Source organism: Lygodium microphyllum, chromosome 23, assembly GCF_053477565.2.
Source record: "Lygodium microphyllum isolate KBCC chromosome 23, Lygodium_microphyllum_v1.1.10, whole genome shotgun sequence".
Classification (NCBI taxonomy): domain Eukaryota; kingdom Viridiplantae; phylum Streptophyta; class Polypodiopsida; order Schizaeales; family Lygodiaceae; genus Lygodium; species Lygodium microphyllum.
Window position 1 is genome coordinate 135,278,547 of NC_141157.1, and position 14,473 is coordinate 135,293,019.

Sequence of the window (14,473 nt, forward strand, 5' to 3'; positions counted from 1 at the left end):
GAGCCCTAGATTCAATACTCATGCTTCATACATATGTCAATGCATCCAAAACAGTTAAAGCCATGTTGTGCTAATGCAGTCTGTAATATGGATTCCTTCATAAGTTTTGGTAGTAGATAAATCATCACAACAAAAATAAATTACTCGAAAACAAAATAGGAGATATCATTGATGTGTTTCGATACCTTTTGGCCATCCCATTCACATTCTTTGTAAAGCATCTAACACTTATTTATTTAGTGAATAAGCCATGTGCTACATGAAACATTGCTTGATGGATTCCACTTCTACTAGAATTCTATTTTTGCTTGGTTAAAAACAAATGAAAATGAATTTTATTATTGAGAACACGATTGATATCACCAATGGAGTGGAAGGAATGGGGAATTGACAATAATCTTAATTGAACGAGGAAAGAGGTAAGAAAAGATTGCAAGAAAAATAGATATTATAGTATCAATAAGCACATGACCAATGAAAGACTATCTATGTCGGGTTGTGGGAAGAAATCTTTGATAGCCTCGTAGGAGCTATTGGCTAAGTTGAAAATGAAATATAATGGCTATACAAAACATATCTGATGAAGCTCTTCAATAATATAGCTGCAACTTTATTTAGTGAAAGCTAGCACAAAGTGCAATTGGAGACTTATAAGTCTATAATGGATAATAAATAAGATATCTTTAAAGAAGTAGCATTAACGGTCCATATCCCACACATAGATGACCCAAAAGAAATCAAGGCTTAGTTAGGGTTCATCTCAAGCATTTTGGAAAGAATGGAGAAAATAAAGAAGATTATCCTAATGCATGAGGATCAAGATCTATGTTGTTAAGTGATAAATAAAAGTTATGAGGAGTATGAGCTAAAAGCCATAGTTCTCGTATAGCTAGACATACCTGTGTCAACTTGTCCCCTCGTCCTAGAGTTACTCCTATCATGATGTTGTCCATGGACATGACTGAGATACGAGAATTTGATACAAGGGAGTTAGAAGAGTGCTCTACCAAAGAAGAGGATGATTGAAAACTAAAGGAGGTGTACTCAACCATGATACAAACATTGAGAGCTCAATTCTTATAAAAGGTAATAAAACTTCACATTTACCTTGAGCTTCTACTACATGAATAGAAACATAGCCGAGAAGATACTTTGCAAAGATGCAATGAGAAGTAGAAGACTAGTCCTTCTAGAGTATTCAATCTCAGATTTAATGAAGAGAGAAAGTTCAAAAGGCTACTTCCCTTGTGCACAATGTTGTTCCTTATAGGAACTACAAAAAATATTGTAATGAATTAGTTAGATCCCTTAGATGTTGTAGCCTATTAAAGATCTTGGAGAGCTCAAGGAAACAAGGATGATACTTGAAGATGAAGCTGAGATATTTATGGCATAGCCTACCAAAAAGATGCTACCCCATTCTAGAAAACAACAAGAGATTTGATTGGGAAGCCTTAATTCACTCACAGAAGAAGAGTGAGTAGATACACTCTACTACCCATACCTAGAGAGACATGTCAAGGAGTAACAACAGGAGAACAAACATGGTAGGTATAACCTTTCAAAGATTCCCAATATCAAAATGATCCGTGCCGACAGAACCTACCTATTGTAGCTTATTACACTAGTCTCATTGTTTTTTATTATGAAAAATATTTAACACTTGCATTGATCCTTCCTTCATCACATGAGTAATTACCTCACACTCCTCCTCAAGCTCTTACAAAAACTAGTAACACCTTATGAAGACAAACTACCACCACTATTTTTTGATGTTAACATACAAATTGATTGAGTGGCAATGGTTTACCTTCACCTTCGAGCCTTATTACTATTGTCAAAATTATGTATCTAGGTGTTGGAAGATATGGTGAATAACTAATTATCAATGTGTACCTATCCCTCCTACTCAAATTCATCATTACATTTACAAGAATTGGTCATAGAATATCTTCTCAATAGAAGGGATGTCTTCAAGGCTCACTCAAGCTAGTACTTGAGAGTGAGTTTTCTCTTCTCATTGAATCACTTGTACTTTGTTAAATTTTCTTTTTAAAATGAAAATTAAAAAAAAAACAAAAACAAAGAGAAAAATAAGTAAAAGAAATAAAAATAGAAAAGCACATTACATTATCACTACACCTAAGAAAACACCCTAGTACACTCCCCTATATTACGATCATATTAAGGTTAGAATACCCTAGATATGATGGAATGACTTATCACCCTAATAATAGTACAACACTGCAACCTCTCACCAATTGGGTTCTCAAGTGTGGGAAAACATTCCAAGCTTACATAATTCACCTCAACTCCCGATTTCACTTGTATACACACAAACCATTGTACAAGTAAGGTACACAAAACCTATAGGTAGAGCATGAGTTTTTTAATAGGTCTAAGGAAGCTCCTCAAGGCTTATCAACATCAATGGGGTACAACCATCATGATTCTTGAGCATTGGCCATCATTATTCCTACCGTCCTTAAGACAACCAACCTAGCATCGAGTTCTTTGGCACCACCAATTGGAGTCTACTTCTCAGTTCTTCTATAACAACACACCATCCTTGGTGCACAGATCGAACGTCGTATGTGTGCGTAGTGAGCGTCAGAAGGTCCCCAAGAACAAAAGAACTCTACTTTTGCACAAAAAACAAGGAAAAAAGCTTGCACGACATGAAGCAAGAGACTAATTGGGTACAATTTCCCCCCATGCCTTGTGTAAGCGCTCCACAAAGCATGTATTTTATATATTATTGATCTTCAAGCTCAAAAAAATAGCCCAATTTACAATTACCATGCTTTAGCTTTTGTGTTTGCTTTTGTGCCACTAAAAAATTAAAGCTATTGGGCGCCCAAGGAGTCAGGCAGAACCCAAATACAATGTCCAATACAAATATTTAAATCGTGCGTCCATGCGCATACAAAAGTAATAAATAAATATCAAGCGCTTTAATAAATACGCGTGTCAAAATATAGGCGCCATGCCTAAGATACGCACCCATAAAAAATTGATGATAATTTGAATATACGCTATCCTCTAACGCTTCCCAATGCCATCGCTGCTTGCTCTACACATCAACTGAAGCATTCACAATTGTTAGAAAAATAATACAATTAAACTAACAAAAGTGAATACGTAGCAGTCTTCAGGTACAAAATAAATAAATTGGTTAGAACTCAATCCTAACCTTAATTTATTACGAGTGCGCACTCTAAACTCATAAACGTTTATTAATTTAAATATGTATTTTGCAAAATCACCCACTATGGAATCACCCACTTACACATTAAATTAACAAGACGCCCCGAAAAGGATAGGCGTCCCCATCGACTTTTCGCACAAAGAATCCACCTTGTGTATGAGCCCCGGTAATAAAATTTTACGGAATCCACCGTAAAACCTCATGGAATCCACCGTGGAATATGCCTCCTGGCATCATACCCCTGGGGTGGGATAGCAATTGTCCTCAATTGCTATTAGCTCAATGTTGAGCTAACAGTGTGGGAAAAACACTTAGGTCTCTAGCGTGCATCCATTGGGCCTCTTCAACAGGATGATTTTTAAACTTAACCAAATATCTAGAATATCTACGGCCAGTTCTACTGGTCATAAAGTCAGTATCTATAATAGTTTCAGGCTCAAGAATTTCAGTTTCTTTGTCTAACAAAGGAGGGTTTTCATAGACAGGGTGTACAAGTAGTTGTCCTCTAAAAGGTCATAATAAACTAATATGGAAGGTGTTGTGGATTTTCCAATGTTGTGGTAATTCTTGTTTAAATGCATTGTCATTGATTTTGTGTATGATCTTGAATGGTCCATAAAATCTAGGTGCTAATTTTACAACGGGGTGTTTATCTACACTTTGTAATCTTCGCTTTTCAATTCGTAACTAAACATAATCATAAACTTTAAAACTCATAGCTTTTCTTTTCTTGTTTGCTTGTTTTGTGTATGATTGCTGGGCTTTGGCAATCATATCTTTAACTTCATAAAAAATAGTAGCATGAATGTTAGCAATATCATCCGCAGTTTGAATTTTGTTTGATAATGATGTAATAGGTGTAGGCAATCAATATCCATAAATAATTTCAAATGGTGCTTTCTTTGTAGCTGTATGTGGTGTGTTATTATATGCAAACTAAAGTAAATGTAGATATGTATCCCATGTGTGTGGTTTTGAAATTGTGTAGGCACACAAAAGATCTAAAATGGTACTGTTAGTAGCTTCTGTTTGACCATTTGTTTCAGGATGAAATGCAGATGAAAAATCAATCTTTGTTCCTAAGTTAGCAAAGAAAGTAATCCAAAAATTATTGCAGAATCTAGAATCACGATCAGAAATAATGACTTTTGGTAAACCATGGTTAGTGAAAACAGTTTTCAAAAATAATTGAGCAGCTTGAGATGCAGTTAAGGTTTTCTTGCATGGAATAAAATATTCTTGTTTGCTAAACCTATCTACAATAGTCCAAATCATATCATGATTAGCTTTAGTGTTAGGTAGACCAGTGATAAAATCCATTGAAATCTGTTCCCATGGTCGTGATGGAATGGATAATGGCATTAGTAAACCATATTGTTTACCATGGTGTCTTTTAACGTGTTGACAAATTAGGCATTCAGATACAAAATTAGATACATCAGTGTCCATGTGTGGCCAATAAAAATCTTCAGTCAATGTACGCAAAGTAGATATAATTCCTCTATGACCTTGATATGGGGGACAATGAATTTCATGTAGAACAAATGATCGAAATGGAATAGTCACACGTAATCTTTTTTCATAAAACATAAATCCATTAATGTAAGACAATGAATCAATAGGAATCCAATTATTTGCAACTAGTTTATTCCAATCAACTTGAAAAGTAGGATCTTGGTGATAAGTATCTTTCATAGGGATAAGGGAATCAAATGATATCACATAAATATTTTGAATTGACGGTCTTCTACTCAAAGCATCAGCAACAACATTCTCTTTTCCAGGTTGACATTGTATAAGGGGATGAAAACTTTGGATAAAAGCAGCCCATTTAATGTGCCAGTCAGATATTTGTGGTTGACTAAGGAGATGTCTAATGCTTTGTTGGTCAGTTTTGATCATGAATTCAGATCCCATTAAATAATGTTTCCATTGACATAAGGCTTGTACTACGGCTAGCAATTCCTTGTCATAGGTAAAATACTTAAGTTCAGTTGGTTTGAGTTTGTAGCTAGAGTAGGCTATGGGATGAGAATCTTGCATAAGGACTGCTCCTATTCTAGATCCACTAGCATTAGTAACTACTAAGAAAAATGGTCTATTGAAGTCAGGTAATTGTAATACAGGAGCATGAGTTAAAGCATGTTTCAGCAAATCAAAGGACTTTTGTTGATTGTCAGACCAATTATACACAATACCCTTCTTTAAGATTTTTGTCAAAGGTAATGCAAGTAATGAGAAATTCCTCACAAATTTTCTATAAAAGCTAGCAAGACCTAGGAAAGAACGTAATTCATGCACATTTTTGGGTAAAGGCCAATTTAAAATTGCTTCTATTTTTTTAGGGTTGACTTTAATACCTTCTGATGAAATAATATTTCCTAAATATTCAATTTTTGTTTGGAAAAATTCACTCTTTTCTGGATTAGCATATAATTGATTGTCTTTTAATAATTTAAAAACTAAAGATAAATGTTCATAATGCTCATTCTCATTTTTACTGGAAACTAATATGTCATCAAAGAAAACAATGACACAATGCTGATGTTTCAAAAATATGCGATTCATCATACGACTGAATGTGACTGGTGCATTAGTTAAACTGAAAGGCATAACGAGGAATTCATAATGTCCAAATTGTGTTCGAAATGCAGTTTTGAATATATCAGATTTGTCCAATCTTACTTGATGATATCCAGATTTAAGATCTATCTTGCTGAATATGGCAGATCCTTGTAGCTTGTCCATAAGATCATCTACCCTAGGAATCGGGTATCTATTCTTAACATTAATTTTATTTAGGGCACGATAACCCTTAAGCTCAGAATGAGCTTGCAAAGGTAATACTCCAAGTGCACTCCTAAAATACTAAAACTTATCTTTACCTAATGCTTTGGTAAAGATATTAGCAACTTTATCATTTGTTTTGACATGGACCAAGTCAACCTCTCCATCAATGACCTTCTCTCTAATGAAGTGATAATGCACTTCAATGTGTTTTGTTGTGGCATGGTAGAACGAGTTCTTTTCCAACATAATACTACTAATGTTTTCACAATACATAATGACTCCACCATCAATTTTAATCCCCATGTCACATAAAACCAATCTCAGCCATGTTTGATCACATGTTGTCAATGCAATACCTCAGTACTTAGCTTCTTCTATACTTGATAAAGTAGCTCTAGGTTGCTTTTTGTTATTCCAATTTACCATGGCTAATCCAAATGAAAATGCATGACCAGTGGTAGATCTCCTATCCATAATATTACCTACCCAGTCTACATCAGTATACCCAAAAAAGGTAGGCTTCATTTCCTTCTCATAGAATAAGGCATGTTCAATTGTTTTCTTCACATACCTTAGAAATATCCTCACTACATCCAAATGTGATTTACATGGTCTTTACATAAATTGGCTGATCAATCCAACAACATAACTCAAATCTAGCCTTATAATGGTTAAGTAGATAAGTCTCCCAACCATCTTCCTAAACATAGTCATATCTTCCACATATTGTCCATCATCAATCATTTTGATGTTCTGATCCAAGGGAATATCCACTAGCTTACATCTTGTCATGCCATACTATCCCAAAATCTCCAAGGAATATTGTCTTTGTACCAACCAAATAGCATGAAGCATATCAATGACCTCAATGCCCAAAAAATATCTCAACAAACCAAGATCCTTTATGTCAAATTCTTTATGAAGACCATGCTTAACTTCAACAATCTCTTTCTCAAGTGTAGCTATAATAATGACATCATCAACATAGATGAAAACCACAACCATGCCAATATCCTCCGTATGTCTCACATAGAGTGAGTAATCAGCCATACTTTGCTGAAATCCCATGCTGCACAAGGATTTGCTAATCCTCTCACACCAAGCTCTTGGTGCTTGCTTCAGCCCATACAATGTCTTGTTCAACTTGCATACATAATGCAAGTATTTAGGATTCACATACTCTTCAGGTTGATCCATGTACACTTCCTCTTCTAAATTCCCATTCAAGAGTGCATTTTTCACATCCATTTGATACAATTTCCAACCATATATAGAAGCCAAAGCAATCACTGATCTCAGTGTAGTCATCTTTACTAATGGACTGAATGTCTCCTCATAATCCAATCCATATGTTTGTGCATAACCCTTTGCAACAATCCTTGCTTTATACCTTTTTGCAGAACCATCCAAACCTATTTGCAACCTATTCCCAAGGATTCCATGGTATACCCACCAGTGCAAATAATCTTTATAAACTCTTTAGGCACTCCGAGATACAAATTGATCAAGTGTAGGAGGTTTAAATCTAGCTTAACTTTGCAAAGAGGAATCACTAATGAAATTCATGCCAGTTTGGCAAGGGCTCTCTTTTCTCACCATGCCATTCTCTCCTTTGGTCTTTGAATAAGTTTTGGTGCTTTCTTCTTGGCTTTTTCCTTCTTCTTTGGCAATTCCTCATCCTTCTCAATGTAGCTTTACTATCAATGGATTTTAGAGGTCTACCTTCCATATCGAGATTAAGGACTTGTGTCCCCTTATCATCTTGCTTAGGGTTTTTCTTAATAGGTTTTACCTTGTCATTCCCAATGTCTTTACCCTTTTAACCTATTGTAATGACCCGTATATTAGAAGCTTCAGTGCCATTGACACAAATAGGTTCCCAAGGATTCCATGGTATACCCAGCAGTGCAAATAATCTTTATAAACTCTTTAGGCAGACTTCACTACCACTAGGCAGCTCCTCTACCATAGCTTTCCCTCTTTGTAGTATTTGTTTCGGTCCCTCACCTTGCTCGATATTATTTCCTTGTGCTCAATGGTTGACTCAACTTGGCTATTTATCTCCTTTTGAGAGAACTAATCTTGCTCCAACAGATACTAGCTAAGTGGCCAAACTTCCTTATATGTCACATTTAACATTTGGACATTTTCTACAAAAATGTCGGTCGTCACACCACTTACAACTAAATCTTGAGGGGACACCCTGTTCAAGGCATCAACTCCTTATAAATTTTTGCTGCTTCTTAATAAAATTGACATCTATAGCTATTTGTCTATATTTTTTGGTGATCATGTTAGTATAGTGCTTTATCATATTCTTAACTTCACCAAGGACATTGAAGGCACTTAACTCATAGCCACGATGTCAAAGGGTTTCGAAAGCAATGTCGCGACTTCAGAAGTCCTTGTTAAATTTCAGGATAGAAGATCAATCGAGTGTGACATTTACAACCTTAATCAACATCAACAACTTCAGCTTCACAAAGGAATCAAATCTGATTTATAAACTGGTTATTCAAAAACTGAAGTTCTTCACGTCCCTTCTTGCTATTTCAAAAAGAAATCCGCTGGTTGGTACTGTATAAGAAACACCAAGATAATTTGTATGCAGAAGACTGGACTCTTGATATTTTAGAGAGAAATAGCATTCCTATTCAGATAGGATAGCATTCCAATTCTGTAATCAAATTTTCTTCAAGTTTTCTATATGTTTGCAAGTAGCTCCAGAATTTTACAAAAGATTCGTGATTCATAATTCAGCATCAATCAAGTTAGGCATTGGGTCATTGATCTTTAGTCAATGGAGAAGTTTACAAAGAAGAGCTCAATGGATTTCTGAAAGCCCATCTTTCCCTGCCTAATAAACATTTGAAAGCTCATATTTTCAATTCTGCACAGCTGAATTCTGTACACCAGGGTCTCTGTTTAATCCTTTGTCATCATCAGCAAACGCACATCCGATTCAAAACTTCGAATTCAGCAGGATGCACAGGTCCTCTCAGGACAGGAAATCTTTTTCATCCCTGTTTTTTTTTTTGAGACAGTGGGAACTATCATGTGTTGTGAATCAAAAAGGAAATGATAATGAAAACATCTAGTTGATGGTGGAACTGAAAATGAACAGCTGTGGAAAGAACAATCTTGCAGAAAAAAAGAAGTGATCACCAAGGGATTGTGAAGCTCTTTGTATGCATCCTAACACAGCCATTAAAAATCCAGTGCATTATCTGAATTGGCATCAATTCAACTTTCAGAACCCAAGTCACATCAATGCCCATACTAGACCATGTTGAATGTCCATGTAAGGCAAAACCATATATCCAGGTGGTAGGCATTATCTCCTGCTCTCTCTCTTTCCCCCCCCAAAGGAACTCTCCTTTGAATTTACCTTAGCTATGAAAGGTAAAGAAGTTACAAGAGAATCCGCTCCAAAGCTCTTTGATGACAGGGAAAGATGAGTCTCCCCAGCTGGCCACACTCAAGGGAGAAAAGTCTTGCATCATGGCCTCAAGAAAATCCGGTTAGGAATGTCTGTGATATCCCAGGTGATGTAAGGATTAGCCTGAGAACAATAGCGAGTCGCCAAAAAAAATTGCCTCCAGTCTCCCTCTGTCTACTGTCAGAATCTTCTTCAGCCAATAAGACAATCAAGAGTGACTTTTCTTCTTTTTGAGAAAGAATATCACATCACTGAACGCTTCAGAGAACTATGTAAGTGCATTGATGCTGCTTTCCATGGTTACACAAGGATAATAGGCTTTAATACTGGGGCCTGATTATGCATCATCTTTGATGTTATAGTTCCGTACTTTTGGCCTGGTTGATTGCAGTTCCTCATGCCTTTTGAAAAGGGACCTTAGGTGTGCTTGCTGGCTTGAAGTCCCCTTGTGTGTAGCATCTTCAACTACGTTGGGTCGTCCATGATACTTGGCTGCAGCTCCTTCCACGCAAAGCTTTCTTTTTAATGCAATGACATTATGACCTTGATTACATCATCCTTTACAACTGCTCATTTCACCACCACTTGTCCATCCAGAACAGCATTTTGGGAATGTGGAACTCATCCCTGAAGATACAATCTGGCTTCCTGGTTGATCTCTGTTGCATATTTAGGCGAACTCATAAAACTAGGCATGTTCTCCCAAGACATACACATGAAGAAATAGTCTGACACCATAAGCTTCTTGTCGCCATCTCAATCAAGTTCCAGGCCATCCATGTGACTACAATCGTCTTCCCGTTGCTGCATAAGCACAGTCGTCCTTTTCTGACGCTATGGCTGTAGTCCTGTTGAGACGGTCTTTTAGCTGCTTCTTTGATTGTCACAAACGTTTCAGCAGACGAACCCCTTCTCCTCTCCAATAGTGCAAGTTATCTCCTTCCTCCACAGCAGGCAACCGGTAGGCATCGAGGTCTTCATGTCGTCTCCTCATGCCTTCGTTTCCTTTTTTCCGTTGGGCCTCTCCAATACTTTTTTATATGTTCCCCCAAATTAGATTCCCTTTCCCCCCAGTCCAGATTTTTCCCCAATCATTTTGGGTACTTTTCGCCATAATCCATCCTATAAAAAACCACCTTTGTTTTTAGCATATTCTATATAGAGAGTATTAACCGCAGCATACTCTATACAAAGAGTTTTACCAATACTCTGCATGTGGTGTTTTGCACCCAACTAAAAAGGAGTAGGCTTAATGTTGTTCCCACTTGCCAAGCCAAAATCCTAGTAAGTCCACCATAGCAACATAGTGCTTCTCCTTAGAAATAGTGCCATATACCCTCGTCATGGACACAAATAGTTGAATTCCCTTATCAACATAGCCAAGGATAAGGAAACTCCAAAAAATACTCATTACGTTGTGGCATGCAGTCAAACATGTGCTGAACATCAAGCAAGCTCCCACATTTGGCATATTTATCCTTCAATGTACTTTGATTTGCATCCCTTGGAAATAGTTTAGTACTTCCTCTCAAAACCCATAATCGGCATATCTTGAAATAAGTGTAGCCCATGAGATTGCATCTCAAGTTACCAGTCTACCAAAAACTCCCTGTTCTTCTCCGTCTTCAGCATAGAATGAAAGAGCAAACATAACAACTAAGTATGTACAAAGTATCAAATCACATGCACAACTTTTGGGTGGTTTTCACACCTCGAATGCGCAGCAATACGACAACGATCATCTATCTATCATTCCATTGGCCTAACCATTTGAGTAGGAATAGGTTCTTGATTCCCTAGAACAACATTAGAATTTATTATTTGACCATGTTGCCAACACTAGGAGGAGTTGGCAACATGGGCACATTCAGAATCATGCTTCCTCTCCTATGGGGAGTACTCATGGGCACCCCTTGATCTCCATTCGTCAATGCCAAATTATTTCCAACACCTCGACTTGGATTCCACTTTGCCCTAGAGGTATATACTGGTTGTAATTTCAACTCAACCTTCTTTGCTTGTGTAATAGTCATATCCATGTCAACAAGAGAAATTCTACTTAATTGCACCAAAATGTTAAAGTATAGCCCGTGCAAAAAGGTATTGCAACTAAGTAGTAGCTAGAATAAGAATATAGGTCTGCAACTTATGAAATACTTCCTTTAATTTCTTGGCATAACCTCAAACATTCTTGTGAGGTTCTTGACGTGTTACATTGAGAACACATAGCCAATACTACTAACCTCCCCTTTTAGGGGAAAACTCTCTTTGGAAGGCCGCATAGAATACATCAATCATTGTTATGGTTCCAGTCTCCAAGCTATGATACCATATTGTAATGCATCCTTTCAAAATCATATTAAAGAACATCATCAAGTGTCCATCTTGAATTCGATAGTTGAACATTAACTTTTGGAATTCATTGATATGAAGTTCTACATCTTTATCTACTAACCCATAAAAAATGGGTAGAAGAAATCCTAAGGCTGGCAAGTTCAACATTCTTGCTAGGATTGAAATGGGTTGTGCCATGGTGACAATTGGATTCACTAAACGGGTTTGAACAATGGTAACTATTACTCCACTCGAAGTGGGCTAACTAACTGGAAGAGGGAAAGTACTAGAACTTCCTTTTCCTCCTAATGGACTATGCACAGAGCTTGGGTTACTAAGACTTCTCCCTTGTAGGTATATCATATCACTCCTTTGAGGAGAATATCTCCTAATAATCTCAACCCACCATCTAGCCCTTTCATATCTTTCTTGCTTCTAAAGCTTGGCTTCACGGTCTTTTGCATCTATCTCATTGGTTTTTGGCATACACTAATAAAATGGTCCCTATCGATCAAGATTCTAAAACCACCACTTATTAATGGCTTCTAGAAAATGAACCACTTTTTGGGACCTACCGACTCTCTCATGGGGTTGCTCCATCGTCATTAGAATCCTCTTGTAGAGACTTCTCATGTGAGTGACATAGCCTTAGATTTTCTCCTTGTCTTTTTGGATGACATTTGTTAACCTGACAATGAGGTTGTTTGATTATTTAGCTTCAGAAAATCTCTTAATGAAAATATCATTTAGGTTATTGAAGTTGTTGTGCTTAGCATTGTTTAGGATAATAAGCCAAGTTTGTCCCTTGTCTCCTAGGCAAAGTCCAAAAGCTTATGCATGTTGAATAGGATCCATGAGGTTGTTTGCCTCATACACCTACTCAAACTGCTCAACAAATATCTAAGGATTGTTACCTTCTTGATACTTCTCAAGTTTCTTTACAACTATAGGCATCTTGGTCTATCTTTTAGTGTTTGGGCGGTTCCCAGTCGTCCAACTAGCAACAAAGTTACTAGGGATACTGAGTTTTGATGTGCAATTTTGTCATCTAATAGTTGCTTCATGAAAGTTCACCCAATGTAAGATGTACTTCTAATACTCTCTCCCTATTAGCATTTCCTCTCAGTCTTTTTCTGCCTACGATAGCTAGGACTCTTTGGACCTCATTGAGACTTATCTCATAGTGTGGCCTTTGAGTAGGTTTCTCCTTATTGTGGTTGGGTATGTGTTGCAAGGAAACTCTTTCTAGCCTCCTCTCCTCCTTGAGATCAACTATGTTTTCATCTGTGGATCTCCTATGGTATGTTTTTTTTTTTTGAAGGTCATATCATGATATGACTTGTTACAAGTCAATTGGAAAATCTCCTAGATCAAGGACTTGGTTGCCTATGTTTAGGCTAGTACATGCTATGTTGGTGGTCTCTTGAACCACTAAGGTGTCAATGAGGGTGATTAGGTTGGCTAAGGATGCGTCTCTAGTTATGGTTCATTTCTTTCTTTACTTAGTTATATCAAGTGGTTTGAGGTTGTTCACTTTTCAATTTGGATTTCTTTGTTTGTTTCCATGGTCTTAGGAGTTTTTCAAGTCTAATTATTGGGTTCATTTCTTAGCTTAATAACCCTTTAGTGTGCTCTTTGTTAAGTACATCAATTCACAAGTTTATGCTTACTCACACACTTGGATGGCGCAATGCAAGGTGAGTTGCGCACAATTAGGCTTTCAACTTTTCTCATGCACCTAAGTGCTTACAATGCAATGTGTAATATTGAATGAAATCATTCACACACACTCCTTGCTAGTTAGTTCTATAGGGTTGTTGCAATCATATCTAGTAGTCAATTTTGATCCTTTATGAGGTCCTGATGGGTGGTCTTCCTAGACAGCCAAATAGTGTCTCTATTGAGAAGTAAACTGAAAGTGATCCATTGTATTTTTCAATTCTTGGGCTTATCAGGGTAAATTTTGGTATTGGTCAACTCTATGGTTACACTTGTAGATTTGAAATCTATCTAGGGTCATCTGGTAATTAACTCACATCCATCGGTATTTTTAGGGGGTCTAGATGTTCCCAAAAAATGTGTTCTAGTTCACATTGGTCTGCAAATTTGGATATGTGAGTTGTAGATTTTTGTATATCTGAGTCTTTGTTTTGCCATTTAAGTGGTCCCACTGTCCAAGTAGTTGATTTGGACTCTCCAAGTGGCAAGGTCTAACTCAAACAAGGGTGCCCATTTGAGTCCGAGAGGGTGCTTCCAATTATACAATTCGATCCTCTGAGGCCATCCGAGTGCGAGTTGTCTGAGGGGACCTCTAGGTGTTTGAGTGAACTAACTGAGTCATCCGATTAGGACCGTCTAAGTCCCAAGGCAAGAGTTATTTGAGGGGAAAAAAGTTATTTAGGTGTTTGAGGGGTTGGTTATGTTATGGAAGCACTAGACTTTGCTTGAGAGACTACATTAGATGCATGATTTGTCACAAGCATTATGACCATAAGATAATCTCACGTAGGGGCACAAGGTAAGACACCTTCAGTCTCTCACTTTGGCACATTTAGCTGCATTGCTTATATTCATGTGCCCAAGGACACTCGACATAAGTTGGATCCTCTAGGTTTGAATGTTATTTTTCTTGGTTATTCAGCTCATTCCAAAGGTTACAAATTTTATGATCCTTCTACTCAAAAGGTTATCATTAGTCGTGA